A 12,727-nucleotide genomic window follows, 5' to 3' on the forward strand; every position below is an offset into this window, starting at 1 on the left:
CTATAGTACATTTTAGAACTAGCGAATAATTCGCAGCTCGCTGATGCGTTCATTAAATGTTTCCAAATTAAGCTCTTAAACCTCCAATTTGAGTCTGAATACAACAAAATAAAATAATTCTACACTTTCCTCTACTGGTGAAACAGAAGAGAAACACACAGTGTTGAATGTAACTCTACTGCCCTCTGCTGGTGATACACAACAGTATAACAACACTAACCCACTGCACCCATCACACTTCTGCTTATATTATGACCAATTTTATATTCAAACCAACTTGTTTGATTGCACCAGCATGTCTTCTGCGCTATGTAGAATATTGCAGTATATTTTTAACTGCATGTATTTTTTTTTTTTACAAATAAATATGAAGAATTTCACTCATAGATGATCTTTAAATAAGAAAATAATTTGAAATGCTGATGTCAATGTACCATAAGCGCTCACTTTTCTCAAGTGTTGTTTATTAAAGTTATACTGAAGTCAGAGGTTTGGCCATGAAAAATGTGTGCTGCTTTAAAAACCCGCAAAATCAAAATAGCAATTTGCAGTATTTTATTATTTCAGTGCATAATTCAATCACTTTGCATTCAGCAGTGTTGGGCAGTAACGCGCTATTAGTACTTTTGACAGTAACTAATACTGTAACGCATTACTTTTAAAATAAATTAACTCCGTTACCGTTACCACATGGTGCATTGTCCGATACTTTTTAAATAATTAATTAATTTTTACTGAAGTGCAGCCTAACCTGTTTGCAGCAGCGACGCATTGTAGGATTGGTGGATGCTAATCACTGCAAACACGAAGACGCACTGTGGGCGTGTCTCCGTTTATTCAAGTATGTGCGGCAGTCATGGCGAGTCAAGGCAAGAGCAACACGAGTTTCTCAAAGTGGAAATATGCTCATTATTTCACTTTAGTTGAGCATAAAGACAAAAACCTTTTAGTCAAATGTAAGCTGTGTCTTTCTGGTTCGAATGTCCTATCCTAGCCCACGAATTTCCAATCTGTGCTCAGATTTTGTAAACCATACCCTCGGTTTTTGAATCTGTACCCATTAATTCATAATCTGCGCGCACACTTTCGCAATCCGTTCCCATGGATTTGTAAACTGTAGCCTACTCACGGATTCATGCAGCAAGCTCCTACGTGTTAACATGCAGTTTTAATGAATATTATTATGTGGAATGGGTCTACAGCAAAGTGTCTTAAGTGATTCTCTGTATGTTTTTCTCATACAGGTGAAATATTGTTGAAAACATGCACCTGTCTCTACTGTGGAGTCACCGGCTTTCAGTCAGCTCCTTAGCATGATAACATAGATTTCATTTTTAAACAGCATTTATATATATATATATAGAGATTCTGAATAATTCAGATTGCTTTCATTTATTTATTTCAAAATGTTCTGGGTTATGTTGTCCATTGTTGATAGTTTTCATACTTAAGCTGTGAAAGGAAAATTTTTAAGGGCTCAACACAACAGCTTTTATGATTCAGAGGCCACTTTAGTTTTTGATTCTGAATATATTATTCAGGTGTTTTGTTATTTATTTCAGAAATCCTTGTGATATACAATATTCAGTTTGTGCTGGTCTGACTTAATCAAAATAGTGTTTTAAATTACTTTCTGTTTTACTTTGTGTTTGTATAGACCATAACGCATAAAAGTGCATTAAAGGGAACATTTAAAAAGTTACTTTTAACAGTAATGCATTGAGTCGGTTCAGGAGTTCGGAGCGGGTTCACGAATCATTATAGTCATTTTGGGGATCGCGAATCATTTGAGTCAGTTTGGGGATCGCGAATCATTTGAGTCATTTTGGGAGTTCGGAGCGGAATTCGCGAATCATTTAAGTCAGTTTGGGAGTTCGGAAGCGGGATCGCGAATCATTGGAGTCATTTTGGGGATCGCGAATCATTTGAGTCAGTTCAGGAGTTCGGAGCGCGAATCACTGAGTCCGTTCGGGAGTTCGGAGCGGGTTCGCGAATAATTATAGTCAGTTTAGGGATCGCGAATCATTTGAGTCAGTTTGGGGATCGCGATTCATTTTAGTCATTTTGGGAGTTCGGAGCGGAATTCGCGAATCATTTGAGTCAGTTTGGGAGTTCGGAGCGGGATCGCGATTGTAGTCATTTTGGGGATCGCGAATCATTTGAGTTAGTTCGGGAGTTCGGAGCGCGAATCATTTTAGTCATTTTGGGAGTTCGGAGCGGATTCGCGAATAATTTGAGTCAGTTTGGGAGTTCGGAGCGGGATCGCGAATCATTAGAGTCAGTTTTGGGATCGCGAATCATTGAGTTCGGAGTGTGAATCATTTGAATCAATTCGAGAGTTCGTAGCGGGTTCGCGAATCATTTGAGTCAGTTTGGGGTTCGCGAATCATATCTGTATATGGATAGGCCTTTTTAACTAATTTAGTAGCTAGTTCTAATTACATTTTCCACAAGTGTTTAGGTGTGAAATGTGAAATCGTATTTTTTGTTTTAATGATGTGCCTTTTAACAGTATCAGGGTCATTATACAAAAACGTGCCATTTTTTTCCCCCTCAGGAAAAATCTCTGTAAATCTTAATAAAACAGAAAACAAATAAAATATAATATACTTTAGTTACCATAATGTCTCATAATATAAGAATCAATTATTTTCTGTTTCTTTTGTTTTTAAAGGATTTTAATCACATTTTTGTGCAAAGCATCTTGAAGAAATGTTGAAAATGGCCCGTCCCTCAGTATGATTTTTCTACTTCTACTTACTATAGAGGCCAAAAAAGTTGTATAAAGCCTTAAGTGTCAGTCCATTAGTCATAATTAACATGTCAAATAAAATAAAAAACACACAACTTAGTGGGATCCCTATAGGTTCTCGTCAACCCTGGTACTTTTTATGTAAACACCTCCTTAAAGATAATGGACTGTTCTAAAGGTTGCATCAGTTCGAGGAAGTGACATCATCTGACTTTCTTGAAGTTGATGGTAGAAGACAAGTAAGTGTTCTCTTCTTTTTAATGAATTTTCTTTGAGTTTATGTAATATCTGAAAGACAGGGACACGCTCATTGTGTCAGCCCTGTTACCAGAAAAGAATACTTTAAAAAGTGATTTGTACATATTTAAAAATATATGATAACATTTAAGCCTCTCATTAAGGCACGCAATTCATTCATTCAAGTTTATTTGTATAGCGCTTTTTACAATACAAATCGTTACAAAACAACAGAAAATTATGTTTCTACAATATTTAGTAGTAGCTTATGGTGGCGACTGTCAGTTTGTGCACGTTTGACTGGATTTTTTGAAAAATTAATACAAGACGTAGTCAGCCAGAAGATGAACATTATTAATTAATAATTATTATATGATGCAGTCACACTTGTAGCAATAATTGTTAGTTCTGTTTGATGATTCAGGGTTAGCATCATCTGAGGTCCTCTGAGGGTCAGCATCATCTCTTCTCAGGTGTTCTGGATCCAGACTGGAGCTTGTGTAAATCCTAGTTACCACGGGATGAAGATCCAGCAGCAACAGAGAAACAAATAGAGACATCAATGAATAAAAATGCACATTTGATCAGATGCAACTACACTCACAATTTAAGAGATACATTATTCGAATGCTTGGCGAAAGAGATGCGTTTTTAATCTAGATTTAAACAGAGAGAGTGTGTCTGAACCCCGAACATTATCAGGAAGGCTATTCCAGAGTTTGGGAGCCAAATGTGAGGAAGCTCTACCTCCTTTAGTGGATTTTGCTGTCCTAGGTGCGTGATGGGTTGTAGCCTGGTAGAAGGCTAGTTAGGTACGCTGGAGCTAAACCATTTAGGGCCTTATAGGTAAGTAATGATAATTTGTAACTGATACGGAACTTAATAGGTAGTCAGTGCAGAGACTGTAAAACTGGGGTAACATGATCATATTTTCTTGACCTGGTAAGGACTCTAGCTGCTGCATTTTGGACTACCTGTAGCTTGTTTATTGAAGAAGCAGGACAACCACCTAGAAGTGCATTACAATAGTCCAGTCTAGAGGTCTTGAATATATGAACTAGCTTTTCTGCATTAGAAACAGATAACATGTTTCGTAGCTTGGCAATGTTTCTAAGATGGAAGAATGCTGTTTTTGTAACATTGAAAATATGATTTTCAAAAGACAAGTTGCTGTCTAATATAACACCCAGATTTCTGACTGTAGAGGAAGTAACAGTACATCCGTCTAGTTGCAGATTGTGATCTACAAGATTCTGTGTAGTGTTTTTTGGTCCAATAATTAATATCTCTGTCTTATCCGAATTTAATTGGAGAAAATTATTTGTCATCCAATCTTTTACAATTTTAACACACTCTGTTAGCTTAGATAATTTAGAGGTTTCATCTGGTCTCGTTGAGATATATAGCTGAGTATCATCAGCATAACAGTGGAAGCTGATTCCGTATTTTCTAATAATATTACCAAGAGGCAACATATATATTGAAAATAGAAGGGGACCTAGGACGGATCCTTGTGGCACTCCATATTTTACTGATGATAAATGAGATGACACCCCATTTAAGTAAACAAAATGGTAGCAATCGGACAGGTAGGATCTAAACCATCTTAGAGCCTGCCCTTGAATAGCTGTATAGTTTTGTAATTGATCTATGAGTATGTCATGATCTATGGTGTCGAAAGCAGCACTAAGATCAAGTAAGACTAGAAATGAGATGCAGCCTTGATCTGACGCAAGGAGCAGGTCATTTGTAATTTTAACAAGTGCAGTTTCTGTGCTATGGTGGGGCCTGAAACCTGACTGAAATTCTTCATACAGATCATTTTTATGCAGGAAGGTGCTCAATTGAGCAGACACAACTTTTTCTAAAATTTTTGACATAAATGGAAGATTTGAAATAGGCCTATAATTATTTAGATAAACATTTAAAATTGGTCTATTTTGTTATTGAGGAAAAAAGTTTTAAGCAGTATAGGCTAATTTTCCTTTGAACATGAAATAAATCCAGGTTTATTATTATTAGCTATATAATTCATTAGGCTATAGCCTAATAGGTATATTTTTTATTTACATTTCTTACTTTTTTACTGTATTTCTATGTTCTATGTTCTGAGTTCCATGTTCGTTACTTTCATCCATTTAATTAAACACAAATAAAACGAAACATTTGTTTCTTTTTTAAATTTATATTCAACAGGGGAGCAATTGAAAAAAATAACAGAGTATAGCAGGCAGAAAATGCAATGGGTTAATAAAAAACTTATACTTTACCCGCGGGATTTATCGCGCAGGTCTCTACACTCAAGCGCAGCATGCTTAGCCTTTTCCTGCCCAACCGAGGACCGCAGCTCTCCTTTGATTATTCCTAACTTTGAGAAGCTCTGCTCGCCAGAGTCATGACACCATCATGCACAGATAGATGCGATAACCAATTTCGACATATGGAAACGTCTGAGAAAGATTTAACGATGACAAAAGCTCGTACAAGCTCTGCTGAGTCACCGGTTTCTGAGTGCAGCAAACTCAGATCAGCTGATTTTGACCGATTAATAATCAGTTAAACGGTTTAAAAAGTCATTTATTTATTTTCATTAAATTATCAAAATATTTAAAAAGGTTTTCCTGCATGGTTAATATATATATATATATATATATAGAGAGAGAGAGAGAGAGAGAGAGAGACACTTGTATATAAGTTTTTTAGAGAAAAAAATTTCATTCAGAAATAGACATAATGCAGACAAAAAATGTTACAAACATTAGGCTATTTTCTTTATAATCATTTGTTAATCAAATACATGGCGAATACGGAAACTTTGATTTTGTGTCGAATGAGAAACCCAACGTTGGTTTCAGGTTCGTTTTAGTCTAAATTAATTAGTTTTGGTTTGTCGTTAATATTGCTATATCTTCTTATATTTGTAATTCTTGTTTTTTTTTTTCTAAATACTGTTAATTGAAATTATTTTGTTGTGGAGTGAGGGGAACTAAAAAAGCCTAGCGGAGCTTCACAAATTTCCCAGAAGCTGAACAGTTTTCATTTGCTATTAACCTCAAAATAATTATTGATTGAAATTTGGAGTCCGACTGTCGGACGCATATACAGCGTTACTTATTATACATTTACAATTATTCTATATTCTTTATTTTAAATAACATTTTAGAAACATTTGGATTCGTGCCGAATGAGAGAGGTAGGCATCAGCTTCAGCTTACATTAATTTGTTTTTGGATTGATGTTTTTATAGCCTAAACATTAGAGGATTTGATTTGAAGAGAAACTATTATAATTCGGAAAGTAATAGGGCTAATAAAATGCAATGAGCCGTGACTTAAGGGTTTTTTTTTTTTTTTACTCTCAAAACGCAATCTTATACAAGTGTTTTTTTTAACAACGCAGCAAACATTTTTAAATATCTGAAAAATACTTTTAAAGTGTTGTAGATTTTATTCTTATTATTTTTTTAAGTAGGCCTAGCTTACATTTGGACTAAATCTGGTGCAGGCTGTACACTGTAAGCGTTAGATCTCTATTTTTTCCTTTTTTTGAGTAAGGAAAACGCTATACTTTATTATTATTATTGAATTATTATTATTAGGCAAATTATAGGCAAATAATATCGTTTAAAAAAATAATGTTATTAACCGGTATTTCTTCCTCCCGAAACGGTCTCGGAACGGTAATAATATCAGAAGAACGCAGAACAGATTCTATCGAGTGAACCGAGTGAACTGCTCGGAGTGAACCAATTGAATTTTTTTTTTCGTTTTCAATCCCTGGTGTGTGTTTGTGTGTGTGTGTGTCCTGGATGTTCCCGTGTTTGGCTCCTGGATGATCTCAATCCTCTCAAAGTCCCTCCCCAGGATGATGATGTCACAGCCAGAGTAGTACGCCTGTCCCACGAGCCCTGGACAAAACAACACACACAGTCTGACACTGATAATCACAGAGAGTTCTACATATTATCTGAATCTAATGTTTTGCTACATTTTTATTTATTTTTTTTAAATCGAGGAATCAGAGTTTTAAATGTTTCCATTTCCGGTTAATAATCTCTGCTGCTGCTGTTACACTCACAGTCACAAACAGCTTGAGTCATCTGGACTTTTTGAGTCAAATATTTTATTTTATATTATTTCTTAACATATCAGACAATGACTGCCTTCATTTTGCATGCATCTTGTTTATTCTCGCTTATAAACTTTTTGTTGCTCTTTTTGTTGTTTTTGTGGTTTTTTTTTTTTTGCTCATTTGTAAGTCGCTTTGGATAACATTTATAAATGTAAATGTAAACTTATCAAATTATGGCTTCGTTTCCTTAAATGAAAATCAAAATATTCAACTCAAATAAACACTTGTTTGATGCAGTATTAGAATTAGAATTTAATTAGGGGTCCTGAAATACCCTGAACACTGCACAGAGGTCAAGATGAACATTGCTACAAAAATAAAATAAAAATTGAATCTCATCCTATTTTGTTTTAATTTTCCCTTACTAAATTATACAGTTACTGATGCTATGGACTGTGGGATTACTAACAGGCTATTAACAAAAATCTGTCTCTAAACCTCTTTTCTCTTTATTAAAAGTTGATCTAGACAAGTACATGATAGAATCAAATGTTTTGCAAATCCGCTCGAAAGTCCTGATCTCAAATGATTCGCGAAACGCGCTTTACCCGATCTGAATCAAATGTTTTGCCAACTCCGAAGCCCCGATCAAATGATTCGCGAAACGCGCTTCGGAGTCTCGATCTGAATCAAATGTTTTGCCAACTCCGAAGTCCCGATCAAATGATTCGCGAATCGCGCTTCGGAGTCCCGATCTGAATCAAATGTTTTGTGAACTCGCTCCGAAGCCCCGATCAAATGATTCGCGAATCGCGCTTCGGAGTCCCGATCTGAATCAAATGTTTTGTGAACTCGCTCCGAAGCCCCGATCAAATGATTCGTGGAACGCGCTTCGGAGTCCCGATCTGAATCAAATGTTTTGTGAACTCGCTCCGAAGCCCCAATCAAATGATTCGCGAATCGCGCTTCGGAGTCCCGATCTGAATCAAATGTTTTGTGAACTCGCTCCGAAGCCCCGATCAAATGATTCGTGGAACGCGCTTCGGAGTCCCGATCTGAATCAAATGTTTTCCCAGATCTCAAGTTATTTTCTAGCTCTATAGTGTTAATTCGCTTGCCGAAAAATGGCGGAAACCAAAAGTATTCAGATGTTTATAGTGTGCCTTTGTCTTCAAAAAAAAAAAAAAAAAAAAAACGTATTTATAATTTCATTTTCCCACCGACGGAAAAAAAAGCGTTGAAATTGGGCTATAGGCGAGAGGATGCGACCATTACTGTGAGGAAAGGTACGTGTGCTAAGCACTTCATGCAGGATGAGGTCCTTGTCCAACCGGAGTACGGTCGATCTTCCAGCGTGGGCTGTTCCTTCCAGGTTTGCGTGGAAAAGTTGCGGAGACGTTAAATCACGCGTCAAAACGGGATGTTTGTTTGTCGAGATGGTGCTTATAACTTATATTAAAAGCTTATCGGCAACTATAGACATTAATCAAATATCGTATGTTTTATTTGTGTTGTTAGATGTAACGTTATACATTTAATGTAGCACATGGTAGCAGTTATGCTAACAGTCGAGCGGGTTAGTGAAGCGGTGTTTTTATACTTTTGCCATCACCCTTTTATACTGCTCTCTTTCTGGCTTAAGTCACACAGAATTAACAAAGACATTTAAAGTTATCAATAAAATCCACAACAATGTAGGAAATAAGAGCAGTTGAACAAACATCTGTTGTACAAGCAGAATTCAAATGATTTTATAATGGTTTGTAGGTTATTTAACTTTGAATTGATGTTCTATGTAACTGGTATATTATTGCATAAATGTGATAGTAACTTTCCAAATGAATAAGTTGTTTTTATTAAAGTTTTATGTTTGACACAAAATAATACATGTATTGTTGTTTGCTTTATGTTAATTAAGTGCTCTTGCTGAGGCATGGGAAAAATAAAGGAGCTGGAAAAAACACCTGCTAGTGACATCAGCATCATCTACACACCTGCTAGTGTCATCAGCATCATTTACACACCTGCTAGTGACATCATGCACCTCTTCACCTGCTAGTGACGTCAGCATCATCTACACACCTGCTAGTAACGTCAGCATCATCTACACACCTGCTAGTGACATCATGCTCCTCCTCACCTGCTAGTGACATCAGCATCATCTACACACCTGCTAGTGACATCAGCATCATCTACTCACCTGCTAGTGACATCAGCATCATCTACACACCTGCTAGTGTCATCAGCATCATCTACTCACCTGCTAGTGACGTCAGCATCATCTACACACCTGCCAGTGACGTCAGCATCATCTACACACCTGCTAGTGACGTCAGCATCATTTACACACCTGCTAGTGACATCATGCACCTCTTCACCTGCTAGTGACGTCAGCATCATCTACACACCTGCTAGTAACGTCAGCATCATCTACACACCTGCTAGTGACATCATGCACCTCTTCACCTGCTAGTGACGTCAGCATCATCTACACACCTGCTAGTGACATCATGCTCCTCCTCACCTGCTAGTGACATCAGCATCATCTACACACCTGCTAGTGACATCATGCTCCTCCTCACCTGCTAGTGACATCAGCATCATCTACACACCTGCTAGTGACATCATGCTCCTCCTCACCTGCTAGTGACATCAGCATCATCTACACACCTGCTAGTGGCATCAGCATCATCTACACACCTGCTAGTGACATCAGCATCATCTACACACCTGCTAGTGACGTCAGCATCATCTACACACCTGCTAGTGACATCAGCATCATCTACACACCTGCTAGTGATGTCAGCATCATCTACTCACCTGCTAGTGACATCAGGATCATCTACTCACCTGCTAGTGACATCAGGATCATCTACTCACCTGCTAGTGACGTCAGCATCATCTACACACCTGCTAGTGACGTCAGCATCATCTACTCACCTGCTAGTGACATCAGCATCATCTACACACCTGCTAGTGACGTCAGCATCATCTACTCACCTGCTAGTGGTATCAGCATCATCTACTCACCTGCTAGTGACATCAGGATCATCTACTCACCTGCTAGTGACGTCAGCATCATCTACACACCTGCTAGTGACGTCAGCATCATCTACTCACCTGCTAGTGGTATCAGCATCATCTACTCACCTGCTAGTGACGTCAGCATCATCTACTCGCCTGCTAGTGACATCAGGATCATCTACTCACCTGCTAGTGACATCAGGATCATCTACTCACCTGCTAGTGACATCAGGATCATCTACTCACCTGCTAGTGACATCAGGATCATCTACTCACCTGCTAGTGACATCAGGATCATCTACTCACCTGCTAGTGGCATCAGCATCATCTACAGACATCAGTTGCCTATGTGTACTGTTTTTGAAGAAGCAAGATGGCGCCAATGTGTTGGTCGGTTTGCCGTCAGCTCCGTCAACTTCTATGCTTGTTTGTATTGTCACTTACGCTATGTCGGTACTGTCCCATTGTTGCTACTTACGCTTATTTACCCCATCGCTGAGTGTTTCATTCGGCTACCTTGCTGTATCTCTAACCGCAGGAAGCGTCGGAGGCGCCGAGGCAAACGTGGAGGCGTCCGGGTGAAGATCAGGAGAGGAGCGAGTGGTTCTCCTGTACAATCAGGTCTTTGCCAGCTCTCTGAAGCCATCCTAGGTCAGAAGGATCTCTACCTGGCTCCACATTCATGGGATTTGAGGTACTCTTGTCACATACACATTACCCTGCATCATCGACCCCTAATGTCCGTTAGCTCTGCTAAACCTAGATTGCGTGTCCGCAGCGGTGAGGTGAACTCGCTGACCATCCGCTCTTTGGAATACTCTCACTGCCCCCAGTCTGCGGCCTTTTTAAATGCAAAAGTGGCCCTGGTCAATAGCAGGTCAGTGTCTAACAAGACTTTTATTATGAATGACTTTTTTCCCGTCACAATCTGGATTTTCTGTTTTTAACCGAGACATGGATTAGCGCTGGAGTTGGCCAATCGTCTGTTTTTAGTGAACTTTGCCCAACTAATTGTTCATTTATTAGCACGCCGAGGTGCGTTGGAAGAGGAGGCAGTGTGTGGCTCTTGTTTTTAGGAACAATTTTAAATTACGGACACTGTTTGCAGGAACTTTTTCCACTTTCGAACTGCAATGTGTAGTTGTAGAATCTGTTATGTCACCATTGGTTTGTGTACTGATCTATAGCCCCCCTAAGCCTGACAAAGACTTTATAACTGAATTCTCTGACTTTCTTTCTCAGTTTTTTCACTGTATGATCGTCTCCTTATATTTGGTGACTTTAATATTCATGTTTGCTGTCCGGATAAACCTATGGTTAGCGAATTCTCTGGTGTAATAGATGCCTTTGGCCTTACGCAACATATAGATAAAGCTACTCATAAACTGGGACATACACTTGATTTAATTTTATCATATGGTTTTAATGTCGATAATATTGTGATTGAGGAGGCCACTTTCTCTGATCATAAGCCTATTACATTTGACATCACCCTTTTTAGTTCCCAGCAAACTGTCAGAGTTCAGGATCATTACTGTCGCCAGATACATTCTCTTACTGCAACTCAGGTGTCTGATAGTTTTTTGAGTGGAAATGTTGCATCTATTATTGCAACAGAGGCATCGCTCTCCTCTAGTCCGGATGAATTAGTCACCCTTTTACACTCATCTTGCTCTTCCATACTTGACTCTGTTGCACCTTTCACATACACTCGCTCCAAACTAAAATCTCATTACTGGTTAGATGAGAATATGCTCTTTCTTATGCAGGCCTGTCGTAAAGCTGAAAGGAAATGGAAAAAGGATCATCTCAATGTTTCTTTACAAATTTTTAAATCTGCTTTAGCTTCTTTTCAGGCAGCAGCAAAGCACCTCTCTGATTTGATCAGTAAACACTCAAACAGACCTAAAATTTTATTTGGTACAATGAACTCTGTTATCAACGCCGCAAATGCCCCAGTTGTTGATGTATCTACTGATACCTGTGAGGAATTTCTTAAGTTTTTTACTAGTAAAATTGAGAACTTTAGATCAGTGTTTACTCCCACCTCATCTGCTACTCCACCTGGTTCCTCAGGGGTTCTGGCTACTTTTAGCCAATTTCAGCCCATCTCTCTCATTGAATTGAGGAATTTAGTATCACATATGAAACCTACTACTTCATCTTTTGATTCTATCCCCTCTTCTATTATAAAGGATGTTTTTGATGTAGTCGGTCCCTCTTGCATCTGGCACTGTCCCTACATGTTTTAAGCATGCGGTTGTCCAGCCCCTGCTCAAAAAACATGATCTCGATGTTAAACTCCTAAATAACTACCGTCCCATTTCTAAGATTCCTTTTATCTCTAAAATTTTGGAAAAAGCGGTTCTGTCACAGCTGCTATACTAGAACCTTTTCAGTCAGGTTTTAGATCATTTCATAGTACTGAAACCGCTCTGCTCAAAGTAACCAATGATCTTCTGCTTACACTAGATTCAGGTGATAGCGCCATCCTGATATTATTGGATCTTAGTGCTGCCTTCGACACTATCGATCACAACATCCTCCTTACTCTCCTTGATCAGCAGGTAAGGGAGACTGCATTACTGTGGTTCCGTTCCTATCTCAATGATAGGACTTTCTCAGGATCTATTGGCAAGTTCT

The sequence above is a fragment of the Carassius gibelio genome, chromosome A25, assembly GCF_023724105.1.
Source record: "Carassius gibelio isolate Cgi1373 ecotype wild population from Czech Republic chromosome A25, carGib1.2-hapl.c, whole genome shotgun sequence".
Taxonomy (NCBI): Eukaryota; Metazoa; Chordata; class Actinopteri; order Cypriniformes; family Cyprinidae; genus Carassius; species Carassius gibelio.